The following is a 26445-nucleotide window of genomic DNA, read 5'->3' on the forward strand; positions in this document are numbered from 1 at the left end:
ACCGCCATTCCACCCGCGGGGAACGTTGGTGGTGCCGGCTGGGAGAGCCGTGGGTGGTTGCCCACCCGTGGTTCCATCCGCTGATACAGTGTAAGGGGGTGGCAGGTGGTTGTCCACCCACCATTCCGCCCACTAGTACGTGATGCTTAGGCCTCCGTTTTGTTGAATCCATGTGCAATTGTGTATTTCCTTTGATGTTTCGTACGTCTAGAACGGTGTCCTAAGTATCCGTGATAGGTTTATGAGTCTTGAATCTCGTTTAAGATCCAACCTAGTAATTCGTTGGATTAATGTGAAGTCATTGATGTTGGTTTGAACCGTTGTGTTCATTTTATTGATTTGCATGCTAGTTATGATGTTGTTGATACTAGTACGTGTTTGTTCATTCGTTCTCAATGAAGATTGATAACTTGTGTTCACCAATCGTTGTAATCTTTGGTTGAAAGTCTACCGTTATTGTATCATTGTATTGATTGTTCCTTTCATGTCTCTCCTTGAAGTCTTTCGACTGAATCTCTTGTTGTAATCTTGTACATATGTTGTACCCTATTTGTTGATTCCTTGATTGAGGCTATTGATGAGTCTCAATCATCTATGATGATGACTGTGTGAAAAGATTGAGATTGGCGGTAAAAGATGATAAGAGATAGACTATCACGTGATTAGTACTATTTTATTTAATGACATTGCGATGTCTATGAAAAACTGGCGGCAAGCAGGCAGGGAGCAATGGCTCCAGGAGGAATAAGGTTGGACTTGGTGTACCGGGTGGCACTTGAATGTACAGGTTGGAACTGAAATAAGGTTGAACTAGGTGATACAAGGTTGGACCGGGCATAAGGTTGGAACTAGTCATTGGTTGCGATCTTTGACTTTCATTTGCTTATGAGCATGTTTGATGTTAAATTATGAATGTTATTGATTATCGTATCTTGTTAATGATTCCGTTGTCCTTGTCATTTGTATCAATCTTTTGAGTAACCGTATGATGTTTGGTCCGTGATTGAGAGTGATTCGGATGAAGTCTTATGATGTTTCCACTCCTTGTTTTCAAAGTTTATATATATATATATATATATATATATATATATATATATATATATATATATATATTCCATGTCTCAAAATGATTTTCCTATATTTATACTATATGGTACTCAACGCGTTGGAGTGGGTTACTTAGCATTATTCGCTAACGGGTGCTACCCCTTAATGTTTTTTTTTTTTCAGGTGCAAAGTAGTTGAGCCTAGAGCGTGGTAGTGGAGCCTGGTAGACTAGCTTCGACTTCTGGTTAATAGTTTTTGTAAGCCTGTGCATTTAGATTGGATATCTAGATGTGGCATAGCATTCCCCGATTAACTAGTTAGGTTCCGCGACTTTTAATACCTAATGTTTAGTTTAAATCTTTATCCTTAAGCTTTAACTACTTTGTTTATTACTTAAAAATCGGGGGTGTTACAGTAGGAGCATGCATATGTTGACAAAGTTGATTGACTGCAAAGGATAAATCTGGTCTGGTGATAGTAAGATATTGAAGAGCTCCAGCCAGACTTCGATATTGCGTAAGATCATCATATAAATCTGTAAAGTTAGCAAGAGATTTCGAAACAGGTATTGGAGTGGATAGATGTTTGCAATCAGTCATACCAACACGTTTCAAAATATCCAGCATATACCGTTGTTGAGATAAAAGAATTCCATCACTGCATTCAATGGTTTCAATGCCAAGAAAGAAACCTGGTTCACCAAGATCCCTAATCTTGAAAGTAGTAGATAATTTTGACAATAAATAACTCACAATATTCGGATCACTGCCCATCACCAGAATGTCATCAACATAGACAATAAGATAAACATAAGTAGAATTCTGGGAGTAATAAAATAGTAACACATCTATTTTCGATGCCTGGAATCCAATAGATAATAAACATGCATGAAGATGGTTAAACCAAACTCTTGGGGCCTGTTTCAACCCATACAATGATCTATTCAACAAGCAGACATGATTAGGAAATTAAACATCAATATATCCAGGTGGTTGCCACATGTAAACAGTTTTAGTCAAATTACCATTAAGAAAAGCATTATGAACATCTAGTTATCTCACAGTCCAACCAGAGGATATAGCTAAAGAAAGAAGCAACCTGACTGTGGTTGGTTTTACAACTGGACTGAACGTGTCAAAAAAGTCTTGACCAGGAACCTGGTTAAACCCCTTTGCTGCTAACCTGGCTTTGTATCTCTCAATTGAACCATCCGCTTTTATCTTGGTTCGAAAAACCCATTTACATCCAATCACATTTTGATCAGGTTTAGACGGAACCAGACACCATGTCTGGTTCTGCAATATAGCATTAAATTCCTCATCCATGGCCTGGCGCTATTCCAAGTGTTTGACAGCTTCTGTGTAACAAGTGGGACCAGTGGTGCAAACCTGAGTTGTCAAAACCGTAGGAGGTGCGCGAGACCGGCTTCGGGTTTCCATGTCAAGGGTGCGGACATTCGACCGAGTCGACCGGCCCCGTGGGCGCCTGCGCGGACGAGCAGCCACTGAGACAGCTTGCTGTGCTGTCTCGGCCACTGAGACAGCTTGCTGCGCTGTCTCGGCTTCAATAGGCGCTTCTGGCAGTGGAGTGCTGGTCTGTTCAGGGGCTGCCGGCAGCGCTTGTTTGGTCTGAACCAGGGCAGTTGGTTGTGCTAGTTCGGACTGAGTATGAGTAGCGTGAGTGGTCACCATGGGATGAAAAATAGATGCAACCCACGGTTTATCATGGGAATCTGAAATTTTCTGCACAGAAATTTTAGTAGCAAAGGGAAAAACAGCTTCATCAAATCTGACATGCCTACACACGAACACCTTATTCGTCTGTAAGTCCATACATCTATACCCCCTAAAAGACTTAGGATAACCAAGAAAGACACATAGAGAGGACCTATAGGACATTTTCTGACGATTATAGGGACGAAGATGAGGATAACAGAAACAACCAAAGACACGAAGAAAAGAATATGAAGGAGGAGATTTATGCAATAGAGAATGAGGACTGGAGTTATTTAAAATAGCAGATGGCATTCTGTTAATTAAATAAACCGCAGTTTCAAATGCAAAATCCCAAAACCTAGATGGAACAGACGCACGGGCCATGAGAGTGAGACCGGTTTCGACAATATGTCTATGTTTTCGCTCTACACGACCATTTTGTTCGTGAGTATAGGCACAAGACTGTCTACGATAGATCCCTAATTTTTGTGAGAGAGGAATGCAACTTTTTGTACTCGACACCTAAATCAGATTGGATAGATTTGATTTTACGATTAAAAAGTCTTTCAACAAGAACACGAAACTTCTCAAAGATATAATAGAGATCAGATTTTTGTTTCATGGGAAAATACCAATTAAACCGAGAGAAATCATCAACAAAGAGAACAAAGTATCTATAACCATCAGAAGATAAGAGAGGAGTCGGACCCCAAATATCAGTATAGAGTAAATCAAGAATGTTGGAACTAGAAGTATCAATACGTGGTAATGGAAAACGAGAAGATTTACCAATTTGACACGCATTACATAGACTAGAACTACAACGAATAGCACTATTAGACCCACTAATCGAACAAAAGGGAAGAACACGACAAAGGACACGATGGTGTGGATGGCCCAAACGGTTGTGCCAGACAGAAGGAAATGCACGAGCTGAAAGAAATGCGGAAGGTGACGAACTAGGAACTAGTAGTGTGTATAACCCACTAGAACTATTGCCCCGAAGAAGAATCTCCTTGGTGTTGATGTCCTTCACGACAAAAAAGGATGGGTGAAACTCAAAGAATACTTTATTATCAGCTGCAAATTTTTGAACCGATAATAAAGAGGTAGATAAAGTGGGAACATTAAGTATATTAGACAAATGAAACGACCTAGAGAGGGTATGAAAAGATGCATGACCAATATGACTAATAGGCAAACCTGTACCATCACCGACACGGAGTGTGCCATTACCATTATATTCGTCCGAGATAGAGAGTGCCGCTATCCGGAATCGCATGATTCGTTGCACCCGTGTCTGGGTACCAAGTATGAGAGTCCGGTGAAGAATCTGAAGGAGCTCCGTGATAAACCATATTAGCCTGTGGATAATTTTCATACCGTTTGTAACACGTATGTGCCGTATGCCCGAAGTTTCCACAAAGTTGACACTTCGGTTGGCGATTGCCGTTCTTACCACCACGACCACGACCACCGCCATTCCCGCGACGGCCGCCACGAGACTGCCCGGATTTCTGGACGGAAAAAGCTGTCGGCGACGGTCCTCCACTGCAGGCGATGAACTGCTCGGCACTGAGGAGGTCCGAGAGTTCATGAAGGGTCACCAGTATTCCTCGGACATTGAGAAAAGATATAAGACCTCGAAATTCAGGCTGCAAACCCCGAAATATGTAAAGGTTTTGTTCTTCAAGCGAAAGGTGCCGGCCAGCGAGAGTTAGATCCTCAATGAGAACCTATGCCCCGCCGATATAATCAGTGATAGAAGCATCACCTTGTTGGAACATCTGAAGTTGCCCGAGAAGGTTCAACGAGCGAGACTGAGATGAAGAGGAAAGTGCGGAGGTAACGGCAGTCCACACTGCACGATTGGTGTGATGTTTGATAGCCAAGGGCATAACTTCATCATATAACGATGACATGAGCATAGAGAGAAGTTCTTGATCCTGACGAACCCATGGATAATAAGCAGGATTCGGCAGAGGCAGCACTCTCTGTTCGCCGGACGAGATCGTGGCCGGCGGGCAAGGATTGGTTCCGTCGATGAAACCCATTAGATCATGTCCGTTGAGAAAAGGAACAACTTGAGCCCTCCAAAATAAGAAGTTATGATGAGTCAATTTGACGCTGATGAAGTGATGAGTCGTGGAGAGGGTGGTTACGGTTGAAGTAACCGATGAGAGAGGGGCATCAGAAACGGTCCGTTCAGAGGAATTGACAGATCCGTCAGTCATTGGATTAAAACCCTAGCTAGCTGATACCAGATGAGAACTGTAATGAATTGTATTAATAGTACTGAATGACAAGAGACCTAGGTATATATACAAGAAGAGACTAAGGGAGACTTGGATTGGGAGATTTAGGGAGACTAGGATTGGGAGATTTAGGGAGACTAGGATTGGGAATCATAAGTAGACTCAAATACATAGATAGAGTCCTAATAGATACAACCGGGTAAGACCCACTATCCATGATCCTAGAAAATAGGATAATGGCCACCACAATTAATATTTTACAACTAACACTCCCACTTGGCAATTATCTTACAACAGTCATGCCTCATAAAAACCTTGCTAGAAAAATTATGTAGAAAAAACCTAGTCAAGGGAAAAATACATGTGCATGACAAAACATATATTGCACGGATTGCCTCGTTAAAAACCTTAAGCTAAAAAAAAAAAAGAACTAGTTGAAAAAAACTTAGCTATGGAAAAGAGTATAACCATAAACTAAACATAAAACTTCTGGACATAATCTTCCTGATATTACTATACCATAATCATGCCTCGTTAAAAAGCTCACTAGCTGGAAAGAGTACATGATATGTGTATTCATGTGTTGCACTAGTTGCTTCATTAAAAGCCCTTAATCCAAAATTTTCGCCGATCGTTTGTGTAGGACAAGAAATTGAGCATTAGTTCATAACTCTTGTGGCCTTTATAGATGGTTTCTCCCTGCTTCTTTACAATCTTGGGAATCCTGAGATTTGGAACATCAAGATTTTGAGGTATGTTTGTTTTGACATTTTTGTGGCATCATGACAATTTTGTAATTGGTTGATGAACCTTTTAAATTTTTACAACAGCATGATAGCACTCTAATGTCTCAGCATAACAATAAACGCAAGGGTAAAGGAATTGTTCTTCCACAATCTGAGGATATGATATTGCAACCTCCATCGGCTATTTTAGAAGAAGATCATATGCAAATAAGAATGAGACCTACGCCACCAAACATTGTGCGACAAGAGTTACATGATACTAATTCAGAGCGTACAATATCAACTGGTCCAAGCACAAGTACTAGTCATATGGCAGGAAGACTGTCAATTAAGATCTAAAATCTAAATCTATTAATAAAAAATTTAATATTTACATTTTTTGATTTCTAAATATAATTCCCTTAATTATTATTCGTATGATTAGAATTTTAATATAGGAAAATTCTAAATTTCCCTACATCTACCACTCACAACCAAGTTATTTGATATGTTGCAAGTTTTAATAAGTTTACTTTTCCTTTGTTTTCTTTTATTATTTTCAATGTCAACCTATTAGAACTAGCCGAATATGGTAATGACTATTTCGTGAATGGTAGATGTATGTGCATCTAGAATTGTCTTATATATATATATATATATATATATATATATATATATACACGAAATATAATTAGGAATAAATGTATATATTATGTAAATTTTGTTTATAAATTTATCTAAATATGTACATGGTTAATTAGGAATTATATTAACCTTACAAAATTTTAATTTTAATTTTGTATGTTATGAAAATATGTACATGATCAAATATATAGGAAATCTAACTATATTTTTATATTGTACATTTTAAACATCTTTTCATTTTTTTAAATTTTTTTTTTGAACAATTCTAATTTTTATTTAAATTCATGATAATTTAGTTTCTTCGTGCATCACACGGGTAAAACACTAGTGTGTGTACTATTTGTATACATTTAGGTATAAACTATATTATTAAATAAAAACTAAAAATGATATTATAATGAAAATTAAAGGTGGTCCTTGACCTTGTGCTTGAATAACATTACTATTGTATAACTTTCTATCCCCCATTAAGGACAAGAAACAACACTCCAATATTGATAAGTCCAAGCTATACTACATATCAACGATAAGAAGTGGCCCTTCAATCACTACTACGTACTCTAGTCTTGATATAATTTGAGAGTTCTATGTTAACTCAGCTAGGGTGTTAGTGGTGGTTGAGTTGATCAAATAGTTTGTTAGGTGAAAGTTTTGTAACAAGGTTGGCTATATATAACCTTCTCTTGCTATGTTTGTAATAAATTCTTCCAGATACATCTTTTCCCTTTCATCAATAAAATTATACATGTCAATGCTAGTAGCCTAACGAGAATAGTAATTGAAGAGGTAATAGCTGATGCAAGTAATTCCAATAGTGTAGGAAATTTTAACAACAAGAAGAGATTGAACTTCAACCATGGGAATAAATGTGCTAATTGTACTTTTGTGATATGTCTGGCCACACAGTTGAGAAATGTTACAAGAAACATGGTTATCCATTGAGTTGGATACCAGGGTATAAGTCTAAGAATAAGCAAATACCGATTAGAGTCTGTTTTGATATCTCGTGTATTGGCAGGGTCGATTTTTAGATTTTTGTCGCACATTTTTTATAAATAAATAAGGCACTACACTATTAAAAGTATAAACGCAATCTTTAAAACCAATACCGTAAAATATATGACTCTTCTTTTCAGATCAGTTACATAATGGTTTTGCCATGCTCAATTAATTTAGGTCCTAATTATTAGGAGAGAGAAGTGATTTGGGAAAAAACTTATGAGTTTTAGAATTAATTGTAGATTTTTAAATTTCAAATAACTAGGTCAAAAATAAATATTGAGCCGTCTAAAAATTGAAGTCTTGTATTGTTGCTCATCTTCTTACACAGCCCAAAATCCAGGTATGAATATTGGCATATCTAAGGAGAAATTCCAAAAACTTGTTTCTATTTTTTTTTTTTTTTTGGTAGGACAAAAACTTGTTTCTATGCTACAACAAGAAGTTGGACAAGGTGGTTTTGATCCCTCTGCCACTACAAGTGTGACTACGACTACTATCTCAACCATGAACATTAACTTCAAAATGACAACATGATAACTAACTAAAGGCAAGTATAATTTTGCCGTCACTAGTATTATATTCTCGTCTAAAGTCATATTTTATATTCAAAAAATGTAATCCAAAGTTCCAAACTTGATAGACGTGTTTTTCTAAGTCAAATTGTCTCATAATGTAGGCAGAGTCGATCTGCAATCATCAAGTGAAGAAAATCAAGAAATAGTGGTGCACGTTATACAAGTACAAGTAAAAGAAAAATAGTTCCATTATAATAATACTTAATGTTAGGGTAATAATAGTTAGGGTAATAGTACCCTAATAAAAGAAAAATAGTTCCAGTATAAAAATAGTTAGGGTAATAATACCCTAACTATCTTCTATATCATATTACTTAATGTTTTTTATTTAATTAATATTTTTTAAACTCATGATAGGATTGACTATTTCATAATGTATGAAGAACTAATACAGAGTTTAATTTTATTGCTACTTAAGAAGGGAATATTACAATGTAAATTCAAGAGAGAAAGAAAATGACATTTTTATTTCATATTACAAATTGTTCAAGCCAACTTTTTTTTATTATTAATTTCTTTGATAATAAAACTCCTTAAAATACCAGGACTATGTGGTCTAATGGTACCCGGGTTGGACTTCCATTTAGAAGGTTATGAGTTCAAGCCTTAGTGGAGGCGGGTGTTATTGGTTCTTTGTGTTTCAGTAGGTTGAGAAAGTATATGAACAGATACTACAATGTAATAGAGCCGGTAACATTCAAAAAAAAAAAAAACTCCTTAAAATTTTCAATCAAGTTCGGCATTGAAAAAAAAAACTTTTAATATAATTTTTTTAAATATTTAAACTTTATTCACTAAAACTAAATTAAATAATTTAAAAAATTATAAATTTTCAAAGTCAAACATATATACCTGTTTTATTAAAGAGGAAGTGACTCATTCATCCTTAACTAAAGGTTAAGGGTTCGATCCTTGGCTTTGGGTATAGAGCAGCCTTAAATTTTCATATCAGCTGTTCCACCCAAAGAGGTGTCTACAATTCAGCGAGAGAATTAGTGTGTGAAAAACTCTATGTACAACACAAAAAAAAAAAAAAAAAAAAAAAAAAAAAAAAAAGGAGGGAGAGAAATTCAAGGAAGAATGGAGCAAATTAAATTAAGACGATAAAAAAAAATAAATAAGATCATAGTGTAAACAAACTTAGAGCAGCTATAATACAAGGATGTCGACATAACTAACCATATTCTTTTTTAAGGAAAAATATTAATAATGTTTTACGCAGATTTTGTGGTATTGTTATCGATTTAATAAGCACCAAACCTAGCTGGCACATATCGACATATCGATACCATATATGCATGTATTTGACATTTCCTTCTTAGCCCTGGCTTAGACTATACTAAATTAAACTCGTGTGGAATACTTCAACCTATACCAAAAGTTTTTTTTGAAACAAGAGGAAATCATTCATTAATAATGTAAAAATCTCGAAATACACGTCGGTGGAGTATCAAACCACACCCTTGTGTCAGCTGTAGAATGAGTTGCCCGGGCTAATTCGTGGGCTACACAATTCGCTGAACGATTAACATGGGATACCGTGACGTTCCCGATGTCATTAGCAATTGCCATGCATTGCTTTACAATAAGACCTACATACGAATAATCAGAAATACATTTATTAAACGCATTGCAAAAATTAAGGCAATCTGATTCAAGAATAATGTTCCTGATTCTTTGGGTTTTCAACCAAGACAATGCTTCTCGAGCCGCCAATGTCTCGGCCACGTACGGGTCCTTCTCGCCCACAAGACGTCCGCACCGAGCTGCTATAAAATGGCCTTCGTGGTCCTGGAGAACGGCCCCATAGTAAGCATCTCCACCTCGCAACGCCGCGTCAGTATTGCATTTAACCGTGCCTTGTGGTGGTGGAGTCCAATTATCAGTCGCATGTCGTGTTCTCGGTCTTCGGCTATCCGGACAAGTATATCCTTCTTTCCAGATGATCTTCAACCGGTCATGCATCTGCCGAGTTGCATTAATATCAGGCACCTTATTGTCCCAAACCAAATTGTTTCGTGTGAACCAAATGGACCAAAAAATCGCTGCTAATGTTGCCGCCTCATCTACCGTTGAGTGTCCAATTTGTGCATCCATCATCTAAAAAACGTTACGGCCGTTTAACACATCCGTAGATTCCCATATTTCCTGTGCAAACGCGCAACCCCCAAACAAATGTTCAATAGTTTCCGAAACAAAACCACATATCGGGCAGCCACATCCGATCCATACATGTTTGGTTCGAAGATTATCCCGTACGGGCAGTATGTTACGGGCACAACGCCATAAAAAGTTCTTGACTTTTGGCGTAACCTATACCAAAAGTTAAATGATCTTGATTTTCAATTAACTATTAGCAATTGGGTTAGGAGTTAATTGTTAATTGATTGTGTTATTAATTTGAATAACTGATATTGTTAACTACTTAACTGTTTGAAAATTTAGCAGTTAAATTTAATTGATAGTATGTAAAATAACTTTGAAAACATGAATATAGTTTATAATAATAATGTACTTAGTATTTATTATATAATACTTCATCTTTCTCATTTTATATGTTCTACTTACTATTTATTGGTCAAATTAATTCTTTTATATTTGTTTATTTTTTATTATTTTTTACTTATTTTTAAATTTAATTTTTTTGCTTAACAGTACTTTTAGTGTAATTTCTAAATACAAAAATTTTGTATATTAATACAAAACTTAATATTATGAAAAATTAAATTAAAAATAACTTCAATGAAACCTCATTAACCGAACCAAACACATAAAAGGGACAAATGGGGTAATATATCACACACAAATAATTTTTTTTTTTTTACAATAATAAAACTAATTAAAGAACATTTAATAAAAAATTATACTTATCAAGAAGTACAAAGAGTCAATGCCACCACTAAAATTTGAACATGTGACTTCCCATTTAAAAGAGTCTTAGTTATGCCACTCAACTACAAGACCTTTAGCTCATTATTGTATAAACATATACATTAAAATTTAAAATAAAATAAAATAATATATGGGTTAAAATCAAAAGTTCAAAATATAGGGGGAGAAGGGATCCTACAATTTTTTAAATACTTATGTGATCCTAGTTTCGGGGAACTAATCTTAAAGTCACATCTTCTCACCTCTAGCGCCACAACAGAGGTAAATTGCAAGTCGCCCAATCAATCCATCAGTCAGATCTTAGTCTTCATGAGCACACAATGGATCAAATCCAATCTTTTATAATTCTATCATCCTAGACCTCAACATGATGAGATAACAAAGGACTCAGAGGAGAAGGAAAAGAACTAGAGAATGCATTTTGAAAGGTCGAAAAGTGTTCTGAATTATGATCTGGGAAGAGGGAGGATACAAAAGATCAAAGCAAGCAGATTGGCGCCAAGGCCATTACAACACAAACTTGTATGTAAAGACTAAGCTACCCCTCTCGTATATTGTCTCCGTAACCTGGCGCATGTAAATCTTGCGTGCCCAGCTTAGATTTGAAGTGCCAAAACAATGGAACAGGTAATGGCTTGGTGAACCCGTCAGCCACTTGATTTGAAGATGAGACCGCCAGTAACTTGATCAAACCTTGAGTAAGTTTCTCCCTGGCAATTTGACAATCAATGTCGATGTGCTTCGTACGTTCGGGAAAAACATGGTTTTCGGCTATGGCAACTGCAGATTTATTGTCACAGAAAATGGTTGCTGGTCTATCCAGCTTGATTTGCAAGTCATGCAGTAAATAGGTAAGCCATTGAACTTCACAAACCGTAGAGGCAAGCGCACGATATTCTGTTTCGGATGATGACTTCGAAATCGTGGCCTGTTTCTTGGATTTCTGCGAGATTATGGCTGATCATAAGAACACATAGTAGCTAGTGATGGACTTTCGGGTTTCATGGCAAGTAGCTCAATCCGAGTCCGAAAAAACTTGGAGGTGTAACTCTGTGTTGATGGGATAGAAGAAACCTTGTCTAGGAGAGGCCTTAATATATCTTAGAACTCGATGGGGTGCTGCTAAGTGTTTGTCGGTGGGATTGTCAACGAATTGGCTCAACTGTTGAATGGCGTCAGTGATATCGAGCCTTGTAGCTGTAAGATACAGAAGTCTACCCACCAACTGTCTATAACTGCTGGGATCACTGAGAGGTATCCCATCATTATGGAGCAATTGTAAGCCCTGCGTCATAGGTGTGCATGTCGGTTTGCAACCAAGAAAGCCAGCCTCGTCTAATATCTCCAAGGCATATTTGCGTTGAAAAATGTTCAACCCGGCAGCTTAGTTTTTCGCTTCAATTCCCAAAAATAGCTTAAGACACCTAAGTCCTTGATCTTGAAAGCATTATCCGTGAACTGTTTGAGCTCCTGAATCAGTTCTAACCTGCCACTGGCCACAATAATGTCCTCAACATATATTAGGAGAGCAATAAAATTGGTGCCAGCCCCTCTTGTAAACAATGATGGATCAGACTTTGATTGAACAAAACCAATATGAAGTAAAGTTGCGTTCAACATGGAGTTCCACTACCTGCTGGCCTGTTTGAGGCCATATAAGGATCTTAGCAACTTGCAAACTTGGTTCGGCTTCTCACATTGAAATCCAGGAGGGAGAGCCATATACTTCTTCATTTAAATCTCCGTGTAGGAATGCGTTATTAACATCCAATTGATGAATATGCCATGATCTAGAAGCAGCCACACTCAGAAAAGTTCTAATTGTGGTTATTCTGGCTACAAGTGAGAATGTTTCGAGATAATCTACCCCGAGTTTTTGTGTGTAACCCTTTGCTACAAGCCTCACCTTTTGCTTTTTGATTGTTCCATCTGCCTTGAGTTTAGTCTTGTATACCCACTTACACCCTATGGGTGTTTTTCCCGGGGGAAGATCGGTCAATTCCCAGGTTTTATTATCTTGTAGGGCATTAGGTGATGTTTTGTTTTCCCACACTGTGTCACAGTAATAATCTTGTAGCTTGTTTGGGATTAGCCGATGTCTATTTGACCGTCTGAGGGGAGCTATTGGAGGAGGCTGGCTATTATTTGACATATCAACTCTTTTCGTGTTGCCTGAGTTATCGCATGATTCTGCCACCATAGGAGTAATGCTACTGGTTTGATCATTATCATTGAGGCTGTTAGTGTGAAATGGCTCGACCAGAGAGGCTGTTGGGATGGGATGATTGCTACTGTCTATTTGAGGAGGGCTTACAACATCTTCTTGACTGCTACTGTCTACTTGAAGAGGACTTACAACAGCTTCTTGGAAGCTAAATTCTTCATGATTGGATGTGGGAATAATAGGCAGACATGGCTCATCAGTTAATGGTGGATGCTCATCTGAAGTTCAATTTTCCTTGCAGAAAGGAAATTGTGCTTCATAGAAGACTACATCACATGAGACAAACACAGATTTCTCATGGATATCTTAAACTAATATCCCTTGATGTTTGCAGGAATGCCAATAAAAATACCTTTTCTGCTTCGTGATGCCATTTTATGCCGAGATTGAGAAAGAGTGGAGGCAAAACACAGACATCCAAATACTTTGACGCTGCTAAGATCCGGGGTGTTCCTATGTAGCCTTTGATATGGACTCTGCCAGTCAGTAACCAAAGATAAAAGCCGATTGATGAGAAAGGTGGCATGAAGAACACACTGCCCCCAAAATTCCAAGGGTAGATTGGCCTGGAAATGAAGAGCTCGAGCTACATTCAATACGTGTTGATGCTTTCTTTCCACCACTGCATTTTGCTGTGGGGTGTTGACACATGATCGTTGATGGACAATGCCGTGTTCATCAAAGAAATTCACCATATTAAATTTCATCCCCTTATTGCAGCGTATAACCTTAATAGGCAAACCAAATTGTGTATGAACAAATTTATTGAACTTCTTGATTAGGTCTTGTGTCTCAAATTTAGCTCTCATTAGGTGTAACCATGTGAACCTCGAATAGTCATCAACAATGGTTAGAAAGTATCTTTCTCCTCCCAATGACCGAACCATGAAAGACCCCCAAATATCAACATGTATGAGCTCAAAGCAAATTTTTGATACTGTGCTACTTAGAGGGAAAGAGGATCTTTTGTGCTTTGCAAAATGACATATATCACAAGATAAATTCTTAGTATTAGACACAGGAACATTATGTAAATGATGCATCTTATTTATGGTAAAATTCCTCAACCATTGATGCCAAATTTCAATACTACAAGACATGATAGAATGAGTATGCGACTTCTCAAGAATTCTTGGTGGTTCAAGCAGCAAGTATAGTCCCTTTTCTTCCTTAGCAAAACCAATCATCTTCCCATGTTTTCCTCGAAGCAAACACTGATCAGCGGCAAAGACTACAGTATAAGATGAATCTTGAAGCAATTTTGTGACAGATAATATGTTGAATTGAAAATTTGGAATATGTAAAACATTTTTAAGCCATAAATCATCATTCAACCTTATACTCCCCACATGTTGCACTGGAATGTGTCTTCCATTTGGCGAATTAACTACTGCCCCTTTTATTGTCTTATAATCATCAAACAGATCTAGGGAGCATGCTATGTGGTCAGTGGCCCCTGAATCCACTATCCATGTAGAAGGATCCATACTGATTGAATTAATGTGAGTATTGTTTGAGTAATTACCTTCACTTTGAGATTCCTCCTTGAATGTAGGCATGAGAGTTATGGGCTGCAGTAGTGGATGCATGGTTCTGCCCTGCCTGAGTCTGCAAGATGGAAATTAATTTTTGGATCTGCTTAGGTGAGAAGTTGTTATCACTGCTTGTGGAGGCTGCCATTGCTTGTTGTCTGGCTTTCGAATTGAAACCTAGCACGCAACTGGGCGGGTAACCATGCTTTTTGTAGCATTTCTCCACAGTGTGGTCATTCATACCGCAATACGTGCACTTTGCAGCATTGTTGCCTCCATTGTTATTCGTATTCCTCCAGCCATTAAAATAATTTACAGCAACAATGGTTTCCTCACTAGTAATTTGAACAGATTGTGCAGGATTAGCATAATGAGGGAATTAGTTTCCAATAATAATTATCTGTAAGGAATTACAAATGTAGTAGTATACAAATATCCTACACATCAGGCTATTAGTTAAGGAAGTTTAAAAATAACCATACATAATTCCTAATATATCTAACACACCCCCTCAAGCACAAGGTTGGAGGGAGAAAATATTGAGCTTGTCCCGAAGAGCCCCAAAACGCGGTCCTGACAGCGGCTTCGTAAAGATATCAGCTAGCTGATTTTTCGTGGACACAAAGTTTACTTGGAAATCCCCGGAGGCCACTTTGTCACGTACTAAGTGATAGTCGATCTCAACATGTTTAGCCCTAGCATGGAACACAGCATTAACACACAGGTAGGTGGCCCCAAGATTATCACACCATAGTGTAGCCGGCCGGCCCGAGTCCAGACCTAGCTCACACAGCAAAGATACAATCCGTGTAACCTCAGCCGAAACATCTGCTAGCCCTTTGTACTCAGCTTCAGTCGAGGACCAGACTACGGTACGCTGTTTGTGGGATATCCACGAAACCAGATTGGAACCAAGAAAAATTGCGTATCCACTAGTAGACTTACAGTCCACCAGACACCTAACCCAATCGGAGTCCAAAAAAACATGAATGTCAGAAGAGTGTGACGCCGACAAACGAAGACCGTAGGACAAGGTGCCCTTAACATATCGTAAAACCCACTTCAGGATACCCCAATTTTCACCAGTCGGAGCGTGAATAAACTAGCACAGACGATTGACCGCAAAAGAGAGATCTGGGCGAGTGATAATCAAATACTATAGAGCTCCAGCCAAATGTCGGTATTGCGTCGGATTATCAAACAGTTCAGCTGTAGGAGTGACAACTTGTGTAACAGACGCGGGCGTTGCAAGAGGTTTGCAGTCTGTCATTCCGTCTCTATTTAATAGAACACCCATATAGCGGCGCTGAGATAGAACCAAACAGCCTTCAATGAATAAGGTCTCGATACCAAGAAAGAAACTCGGTGTACCTAGGTCCCGAATCTTGAATACGGATGCTAGACGCTGTAGTGGTATGTTGATCATGGTAGGATCATCACCTATCATAATAATGTCGTCCACATACACTAGTAAGAACACTCCAGCAGAGCCAACCGAGTAGTGGAAGAGAGACACATCAGTTTTGGAAGCAGAAAAACCCGTAGAGAGCAAAAAATCATGAAGACGTTTGAACCAGGCCCGAGGTGCCTGTTTCAAACCGTACAACGAGCGTTGAAGATGAAACCCATGGTCTGGATGACCTAGATCCTCATACCCTGGTGGCTGCTGCATGTAGACAGTTTCTGCCAAGTGCCCGTTTAAGAAGACATTGTGCACGTCAAGTTGGCGTAAGGTCCATCCTCGTGACACGGCAAGAGAAAACAGCAGTCGTACCGTTGTCGGTTTGACAACGGGACTAACAGTGTCAAAAAGTCCTCCCCAGCTACCTGGATGAACCCTTTAGCCACTAGACGCGCCTTGCAACGCTCCACAGACCCGTCTGCCTTTCTTTTGGTGCGAAACACCCACTTGCACCCAATAATGTTCATGCCGGCTGAGCTGGAACAAACTTCCAAGTATTGTTGTGTAGTAGGGCGTTGAACTCCTGGTCCATGGCATCACGCCATTGGGGATATCCAACGGCCTGGGTGTAGCAAGTGGGGTCCACCATATCACTGGAAGTGGTGAGTGCGTGAAACTGTTCACTAGTGCCACGAGTCATATGCCGCACGCGCATAACATGTACCCGCTGTTGTGGCTCACCAGAACCACGCCTTCTTGATGCATTGTGTCCCTGTATAGCCAATGGAGCAACATCCTCTATGGCCAATGGGGGGGACTCCGGGGGCCGATGTGAGCATAGCCACTAGTACAACTGGCCCTAAACCCCAAGGTACTCTAGAGTCTGTTGTAGGAACCGATCCCTTCAAAGAAGTTGCTATAGCAAAGGGAAAAACAGACTCGTCAAACCGCACATGGCGACAGATAAAGGTTTTCCCAGTATTTAGATTTAAACAACGATACCCCTTAAAGGACGTAGGATACCCAAAAAAGACACAAGGTGCAGAGCGGTATTCGATTTTGTGACGGTTGTAGGGGCGTAGGTATGGAAAACAGACACATCCAAAGACCCGGAGAAACGTGTATGACGGTGGTGTTTCATAAAGTCTAAAGTATGGACTGTCGAATTGTAGGACTGAGGATGATAGACGATTAATTAGGTAAGTATCTGTTTGAAAGGCAGAGTTCTAGTGTTTTAAGGGAACCGAGCCTTCAGCTAGAAGGGCTAAGCCGGTTTCGGCGATGTGTCGATGTTGGCGTTCTACCCGACCATTTTGTTCGTGCGTGTAGGAACAAGACTGCCTATGCACAATTCTGGGGGATTTAAATATGTTTTGTAAACGGCGGTATTCACTCCCTAAATCAGACTGGATAGCCTTGATAGAACGTGAAAACAAACGTTCTACCATCGCTCGAAAAAAATCAGACACTTTATATATATATATATATATATATATATATATATATATATATATATATATATATATATATATATATATATATATATATATATATATATATATATATATATATATATATATATATATATATATATATATATATAAGTTTTTATACGTAAAGGATAAAACCAACAAAAACGGTTATGATCGTCTACAAACAAAATGAAATAACGAAATCATTCTACAAAAACAACGGGGCAGGACCCCAAATGTCCGAGTACACGAGTTCTAAAACATTGGAGCTAGAAGCATCTATTCTATCTAGGGGAAAGCGGGATGATTTTCCTAGTTGGCAAGCCGAACAGAGATCCTGTGGACCCGATTTCTGTGGAACAACGGGGCATGACTGGAGGAAACGATGAAGGATACGAGCATGCAGGTGGCCAAAACACTGGTGCCAAATCACGGAGGAAGCCCTAGCATACACAAACGCCATGTACGATTGTGGGACCGAAAATGTGTATAAGCTACCCAACGTAGGACCCCTAAGAAACACCGCCTTGGTGATGCAGTCCTTCACAACAAAAAAATGTAGGATGAAATTCGAAAAACACATTATTATCATTGGTAAACTGATGAACAAATAACAACGAAATAGACAAATCGGGTACATGCAGAATATTGGACATACGCAAAGATTTAGAAACCGGGAGAATCGAAGTAAAAACAATACGAGAAATTCCCAAACCTGTCCCATTGCCAACGCGGAGCACGTCATTGCGGGAATAATCCTCGGACTGGGTCATCATGGTAGCGTCTGGTGTAGCATGCGATGTGGTGCCCGTGTCTGGATACCATGCAGCCACGTCTGACGTTGCGCCACTATCTCCGTTCATGGCCACATGTGCCTGGGCCGGCGGCTGGTCGGAATACCGGCGATAACAATAGATCGCCGTGTGCCCATGGGAGCGGTAGATCTGACAGCGGGGGGTGCTACCGCGTCTGCGCCCATGACCTCCACGGCCTCCACCACCGCCACGATTCTGCCGGCCGCCACAACGATTCTTTAGGCCCTCCACCATCGCTACTCTATCGACGGGCCGGCTCGCCACCATTGCTGTCGGCGTCCCGGCTGTCAACACCGCCCCTCCCGATGGAAATTCATCAAAATAAATGAACTGTTGTGCCTGTAGGTAATTGGAAAGCTGCGATAAAGATATAGGAGTACCTGACACAGCGAGCGACGCAGCCATCGCTCGAAATTCCGGCTGGAGTCCGTGAAAGACGTACATGTTTTGTTCGTCGAGGGAAATTGGGCGGCCGGCGAGTGCGAGGTCTTCCACAAGCAACTGTGCCCGTCCAAGGTATTCCGCCGGCTACATGTCCCCTTGCCGGAGGGCCTGGTATTGCCAAAGGAGAATGAGGCAGCGAGCATGAGTGGAGGAGCTGAGCGCCGTCTCAATGGAAAGCCAAACCTCCCAGGCGGTAGACCGGCTGACGGCGAGATACATGACCTCTTCGGATAACGACGAGATCAATAGGGAGAGGATGGCTTGGTCCTGTTGGACCCATACGGCGAAAGCAGGTTTCACGGTGGTGGAGTTCGCCTCAGTCGAAGTGCTGCCAGTGGTGGTGGTGGATGCGGTTAGCACTGTTGGTGGGCATGGCGTCTCGCCATCAACATATCCCAACAATCCTGGGCCTCGAAGGGAGGGGATGTCCTGGGTGCGCCAGAAGAGGAAGTTGCGTGTCGTCAGCTTGATCGACACGAAGTGGTGGGCAGAGGTAAGGTGGTTGGGGGTGGTCGTCGGAGCAGCCACGGCGGCGGTGCTAACTGTGTGTTCTGAAGAATTGGTAGCCATCGATGGAAGGTGAGAGAAAAGTGGGAAGCCTAACGCTATCTGATACCAAATGAGGGAATTAGTTTCCAATAATAATTATCTCTAAGGAATTACAAATGTAGTAATATACAAATGTCCTACACATCAGGCTATTAGTTAAGGAATTTTAAAAATAACCATACATAATTCCTAATATATTTAACAAGCATGGCCGATCTCTAAGCTAGTCAAGTTATCAACGTTCATCTGCCTTTCAGACATCTCAGCCATAACAAACACTTTATGGATATATGGCGGAGGATCAAGGACTAAAACATTAGACTTAAGAGAGTTAAATTCATCATTCAAACCTTGGAGGAACCTAATGATATGATCAACCTCCCGTTCACTTCTGATTTCTTCAAGGAGGTCACAAGAGCATTTCGGATCACATTTACATATTGGAATATTCCTCAACTCATTCATCTGCTCCCAAAGTGCCCTGCATCTGGTATTGTATTCATTCACTCTGAGGTTGCCTTACTTCAAAGCATAGATCTCACTTTGTAGAATGGAAATGCGGTGTGGATCTCGTTGAGAAAACCTCTTTCTCATATCATTCCACACCTCCTTGGCTTTGTCCATGTATACGATGCTCTGTACAACAGACGGATGAACTGATATGCAAATCCATAAGTAGATCATCAAATTACACCGCCTCCATGGAGCGTACTGGTTATGCGATCTGTCTGGTACAAGGACGATCCCGTCCATAATTCCCCATTTGTTTTTCACCTCAAGCGCTACACGCATTGAAATGCTCCAAGTACCGTAGTTAGCGCTGTTGGTAAGAGGAGGACTGACAAGGATGGCGTTGGAGCTCTTAGTGCTACTCAAATGCAGAGGATTCTATATGTCCTCTCTGTTGTTCAGGATTCATCGTGGATCGATCGCCGGAGAGTTACTAATAGGGGACTGGACGGCTGGTGTTCCCTGACTGGACTCTCTAGTTCTGGTTACCGCATCGGCATAGCTAGCGCGCTGCTCTGATACCATGATGAGATAACGAAGGACTCAGAGGAGAAGGAAAAGAACTGGAGAATGCATTTTGAAAGGTGGAAAAGTGTTTTGAATTATGATCTAGGAAGATGGAGGATACAGATGATAAAAGCAAGCAGATTGGCGTCAAGGCCGTTACAATAGAAACTTGTATGTAAAGACTAAGCTACCCCTCTCGTACATTGTCTAATACAATAGCTAAAGATTTCTTGTTGCTATGCATAATCTATGGCTTAGATTTACTTTTGATTTCACATTTTTCTGTAATCTCTTTTGTGATTATCTTGCATTTTCCTTCAGTCAGTAAGGAACTTGCTTGAATCTGTATTATGTTGTTTGTAAATCCTATTGAAGTTTAGTCTTAGGTTGTGGCTGTTATATCATTACTTGGTTTTCCCGTTTAATTTAACTTTTAAGTAATTGTCTTATCCTTGCACTATGGAGTTGTTGTATCCAATGGGTTGAATAAGAGATTAATACAAGGCAACATGGTTATATTTAATCTATTGTCTGTTTAAAGCTAGCACCCAAAAACCAGATAAGGACTTAACATACATATATAGCATCTCCTTTACTTTTTAAGGATGTAAGATAAATAGCTTTGGTTGATCTTTTTCATTTAATGTTCTCCCCAAGCACACTTACTGTCTGTGGTCTTTGGATATAAATATACAATAAAATTTTCTTTTTCATATTTCATCACAAGTTCACAACATTGACTAGTAAAATAACCATTTAGCTCCAAGATTAAAGTGGAATGGAGTAAGAAAAATAGACGTGGAGGAGTTTTTAATGGAGTTGCTCAATCTACCTATACCACAGGGTCAACACCTCACGTAAAAGTTGCAGGTCAACTTGTAAGTTCACTTGAATTATTTAAGTTATAAGTATTATGTGTTATTGTATTGGTTGAAAATCAAAATTATGTGTTTATTGTGTTATTATGTTAAAATCAATTATGTGTTATTGTGTTGGTTGAAAATTTTATTAAGGTGTGAATAAAAATCACTATGATTGTGTTTATTGTGTTTATTGAATTGATGTTTGAGACTATAATTGAATTGTATTATATATTGAACATGGAGATAATCTTATTTATAAAAGAAATTTTGCCGAATTTTTTCTTACTTTTTTCTTTAAAAATTGCTTTTGTTTGTTAAATATAATTTGTAGGAAAGGCAAATATACAAGATGAAATTCAGAGTTTGAAGGCTACTATTCTCCTTATGCAACAACAACTTGATGCTATTGATGGCGGGAGAGTGGTTACTTCATCATCACCTCCATCTCAAACCAATCGATTTTAGAATTGTTGTTTGTGAAGACTATTACATTGTTGTTTAGACTTGAATTGACTATTTTTATGTATTAAATGTGGATTGATAATGTATTATTTCTTGAACTTAATGTGCATTATTGATAATATTTTAGAATTATGTTATATTTAATTTTAGAATTAATAATGTTTTTATATTATTGTAGTTTTATATTACGGAGTAATATTTTAAAAACATTCATTACTATTTAAAAATAATAATTTCATATAATTTTTTTTAAAAAAAATCTAAAATTGCCACGGAATCGCGACGGAAAAATAATATGGCGACGGAATATTTGTTGAAAAAATGGCAATAGAATTAGCGTCGGATCATTTCCGTTGCGCAAATTGCGACGGAAATATTTTCGTCGCAAATTCGCGATGCCTTTTTCCGTCGCCTTATTTTGCGACGGAACTATTCCGTCATCTATAAAAATACAACAAGGCGATAGACGACGGAATAGATTCCGTCGCGAAACGTGATTCGCGACGAAATTTTACCCATTCGCGATAAAATTTTTCCGTCGCGATTCGCGATTTTTCTTGTAATGCAGTAGGATTAAAATCCTTACACTGCCGCATTTAGTTGTGATATCAAGTTAAACGATTAAACACTACACTAATTCCCAGGGGTAGGGATCCTATAAATTCAAAAGATGAGTGTAGGTATTAGAGGAAATTGATAAATTTATTATTTTTGTTTTCAAAAATTAGATACAGTTCCAAGTGACTTTTCTAAAATTGAATTTATGGGCTCAAAAATTCGATTAGGAAAGATATTTCAAAATGCTAAAAACTAGAGAGATCTAATTTTAGATGTATGAGTTTGTCAAAATGCTAAAAACTATGACCAAAAGTCATTACCAAACAAAACAAGAGTTAATTCCATTTTTAGTCCTAGATTTATAAGTGACAGTTCACTTTTAGTTCTTTTTTTTTTTTTTTTTTATCAATATATTCTTTTTTAGTCCTAGTATTATTGTGACATGACCAATTTTGATTCTCTATCAACAAGATCCTTGAAATTTTGTTAAATTGAAGGACATTTTGATCTTTTTTAATACAAAATGTGTTAACCTGTTATATTTTTATGTTTATTTTTTTTTGAAAACATTCATAATTGAAGAGCGAAATAACCTTGTATTTAACGAAATTTCAATAATTTTTTTGATAAAGGACAAAAATTGGTCATGTCACAATAATATTAGGACTAAGAGATGTTTTGATAAAAAATGGACTAAAAGTGAACTGCCACCTATAAATTTAGGACCTAAAATGGAATTAACTCAACAAAACAAATACGGAGTACTTTGCATCAAGGCGTAGTATACTTGGAGAACATTTTGATAGTAGCATTGCTTGAAATTTTTTATGAGAATATAGATTGTGTTGTATTCAATCATAATGTCTGAGAGTACAGAGAGCGAATATATAGATACTAGATAGAATCCTAGTCTAACACGAATAATATAGTCCTAGTCTAATATGGATAACATAGTCCTAGTCTAATATGGATAACATAGTCCTAGTCTAATATGGATAACATAGTCCTAGTCTAATATGGATAACATAGTCCTAATACTCCCCCTCAAGCACAAGGTATGCTAGCCAAAACATTGAGCTTGTCACGGAGAGAATTAAAACGAATAGACGAAAGAGACTTAGTGAAGATATCTGCTAGTTGATCCTTGGTTGAAATAAAGTGCACCTCTAACTCCTTTTTGGCTACTTTATCGCGAACAAAATGATAATCAATCTCAATGTGCTTCGTGCGGGCATGAAACACTGGATTGACACATAAGTAAGTAGCTCCCAAATTATCACACCATAGTCGAGGAGGAGACGCAGGTGGGATGCCAATCTCGTGTAGCAGAGAAACAAGCCATGTAACCTCAGCAGATACATCAGCCAGACCCTTGTATTCTGCTTCAGTTAAAGAACGTGCTACTGTCCATTGCTTTCGACAAACCCAAGATATAAGATTACTCCCCAAGAACACAGCAAAACCACTAGTAGACTTGCGATCATTTGGATCACCAGCCCAATCTGAGTCAGAATAGGCGTGAATATCCATCGACGCAGACCGAGAAATACGCAGACCAAAATGCAGGGTGCCTTTGACATATCGCATGACTCTTTTTCGAGAGGCCCAGTCCGTAGTAGTGGAGGCATGCATATGTTGACACAAGAGATTAACATCATATATAAGACAGATCAGGACGAGTTACCGTAAGATATTGGAGAGCACCAGCAAGACTGCTGTATTGTGTTGGATCAGCATAGGGAGTGGCAACATCGTCGGCGGTTTTCGCGGTAGAGACAAGCGTGACCACTGGCTTACAGTCCACCATGCCAGCACGTTTGAGAATATCCTTCATGTACCGTTGTTGAGATAAAAGCATACCACTAGAGAACGGGACAGTTTCAATTCCCAAAAAGAAAGAAGGCACACCCATATCACGAACTTTAAACTCAAGTGCCAATTTATTAACAAGAGCAGTAACATGGTCTGAGTCAGACCCCATAATCAAAATGTAATCAACATACACCAAGAGATAAAGATGAACATTATCACGAGAATAGATAAAAAGAGACACATCAGTCTTTGAAGGCGCAAAGCCCACAGAGACTAGAAAATCATGTAGCCTTGTGAACCATGCACGTGGAGCCTGTTTGAGACCGTAGAGAGATTTTTTAAGCAAACTCACATGATCAGGTAATGACTGATCCTCATAACCAGGTGGCTGGCGCATGTAAACAGTCTCAGCTAGCTCGCCATTCAAAAAAGCATTGTGAATATCCAACTGGCGAATAGACCACCCACGCAATATGGCTAAAGATAAGAGAAGGCGTACCGTAGTGGGTTTAACAACAGGACTAAATGTCTCAAAAAAGTCCTCTCCAGCAACCTGATTAAAACCCTTGGCCACCAACCGTGCTTTATGATGTTCTATTGAACCATAGGCCTTCCGTTTGGTTCTGAAAATCCACTTGCAACCAACAACATTCATACCTGGTTGAGAAGGAACAAGATGCCATGTATGATTATGAACCAAGGCATTGAACTCTGCGTCCATTGCATCACACCACTCAGGAAACTTGACCGCTTGAGAGTAACATGTAGGCTCAAACACCACGGTGGAAGTAGTGGTTAAGGCAACATGTTGATGCGGACCCGAGCTACGAGTGTTCATGCCATGCGACCGAGGAGGCGGAGTGGATCGCCAAGGACGCCCGCGCGGTCTGCCGCGCTACTCAACCTGCTGGTCCGAGATATTTCGCTCAGTCGATGCGGACTGTTCGTGACCAGCACCGTCACCATGGCCAGAAGCCAACACGGGCTCGTCAATCTGCCCAGTGCCATCAACAAAGGTAGCCGAGACATCTTTCCCTCGGCTCGTCACAACTGGCGCGATGGCCCACGGTTCGGACCGTGGCTTAGGAACCTGCGAGGGAATAGGAGAAACAAAAGGAAACACAGCCTCATCGATTCGCACGTGGCGACAGATAAAGACCTTGTTAGTGTTAGTATCTAAACAAAGATAGCCACGATGAGACGGGGGGTAACCCAGAAAGACACACGGAGATGAACGAAATTGTTGCTTATTTCGATTATGTGGACGCAAAACAGGAAAGCACAAACAACCAAATACCCGCAAGTAAGAGTAGGATTGGGGAGAACGATGCAAACGAAAGTGTGGTGACTCATCAGACAAAACACGAGTGGGCATTTTATTTATAAGATAGACAGCGGTCTCAAAAGCAGAGTCCTAGAAACGAGAAGGAATAGATGCTTGAGCCATTAAGGACGGTCATATCTCAACAACATGACGATGCCTGCGCTCCACCCGTCCATTCTGTTCATGAGTATAGGCACAAGATTGCCTGTGACGAATACCTATAGAAGAAAGGGTAGAACCAAGCTTCTTATATTCTCCCCCTAAATCAGATTGAAAAGAAATAATCTTTCGAGAAAAACAACGCTCAACAAGTGACCAAAACTTATCAAATATGCCATATAATTCAAATTTGGCACGCATCGGATAATACCATATATACCGTGTGTAATCATCCACAAACAACACAAAATATTTAAAGCCATTCGCAGAAAGTAACGGCGCAGGGCCCCAAATATCAGAATATATTAATTCTAAAAGATGTGTACTAGTAGTTTCAAACGAGATAATGGAAAACGAGATGATTTTTCCAATTGACAAGAGGAACAAACATTTGGAAGATCTTTGGAATTAAAATTACTTACAAACGAAGATTCTAAAATTTTGCGTAAGACCCGAGAGTGCGGATGTCCCAACCGCATATGCCAGACAAAAGAGGAACGTGCAGCAACGAATGCAGCCGGAGCAGGAGAGGACGCAGGCCAGGAGTACAGTCCATCAGATGCATGCCCTTTAAATAGGACTTTCTTGGCCAAAATGTCTTTCACAAAAAAACAAAGTGGGTGAAACTCAAAGAAAACATTATTATCTTTGGCAAAACGCTGGACATATAATAAAGAACTAGAAAGATCAAGAACATGCAAAACATCATTTAACTTAAAAGACCTAGAATTAGTGGCTAACGAAGCTGAACCAACATTAACAATAGGCAAACCTGTACCACTGCCAACACGAAGAGTCTCAGGGCCATCATAACCCGTCGCAGAGGTCAACAAAGAAGCATCGGGCGTAGCATGGTTGGTAGCACCAGTATCAGGAAACCAGTCATGTGGACCACCCGAATCATCACCAGAAACGGCTACATTCCCCTGAGGAGCCGGGGAGGGTGAAAAACGCTG

The 26445-nt window shown here is 39.3% G+C and overlaps 2 long non-coding RNA genes across 2 annotated transcripts; both read left to right on the forward strand.

Annotated features, from left to right (window-relative positions):
• Positions 1-8839: 8839 nt before the first annotated feature.
• LOC109150838 lies at positions 8840-26445 on the forward strand. Its single transcript, XR_002049228.1, has 3 exons — positions 8840-8935; positions 9717-9718; positions 26432-26445. It is a non-coding gene; the product is annotated as an uncharacterized LOC109150838 (long non-coding RNA).
• LOC109150837 lies at positions 13062-21739 on the forward strand. Its single transcript, XR_002049227.1, has 3 exons — positions 13062-13072; positions 15822-15823; positions 21511-21739. It is a non-coding gene; the product is annotated as an uncharacterized LOC109150837 (long non-coding RNA).

This window comes from Ipomoea nil, unplaced genomic scaffold (genome assembly GCF_001879475.1).
Source record: "Ipomoea nil cultivar Tokyo-kokei standard unplaced genomic scaffold, Asagao_1.1 scaffold2280, whole genome shotgun sequence".
Classification (NCBI taxonomy): Eukaryota; Viridiplantae; Streptophyta; class Magnoliopsida; order Solanales; family Convolvulaceae; genus Ipomoea; species Ipomoea nil.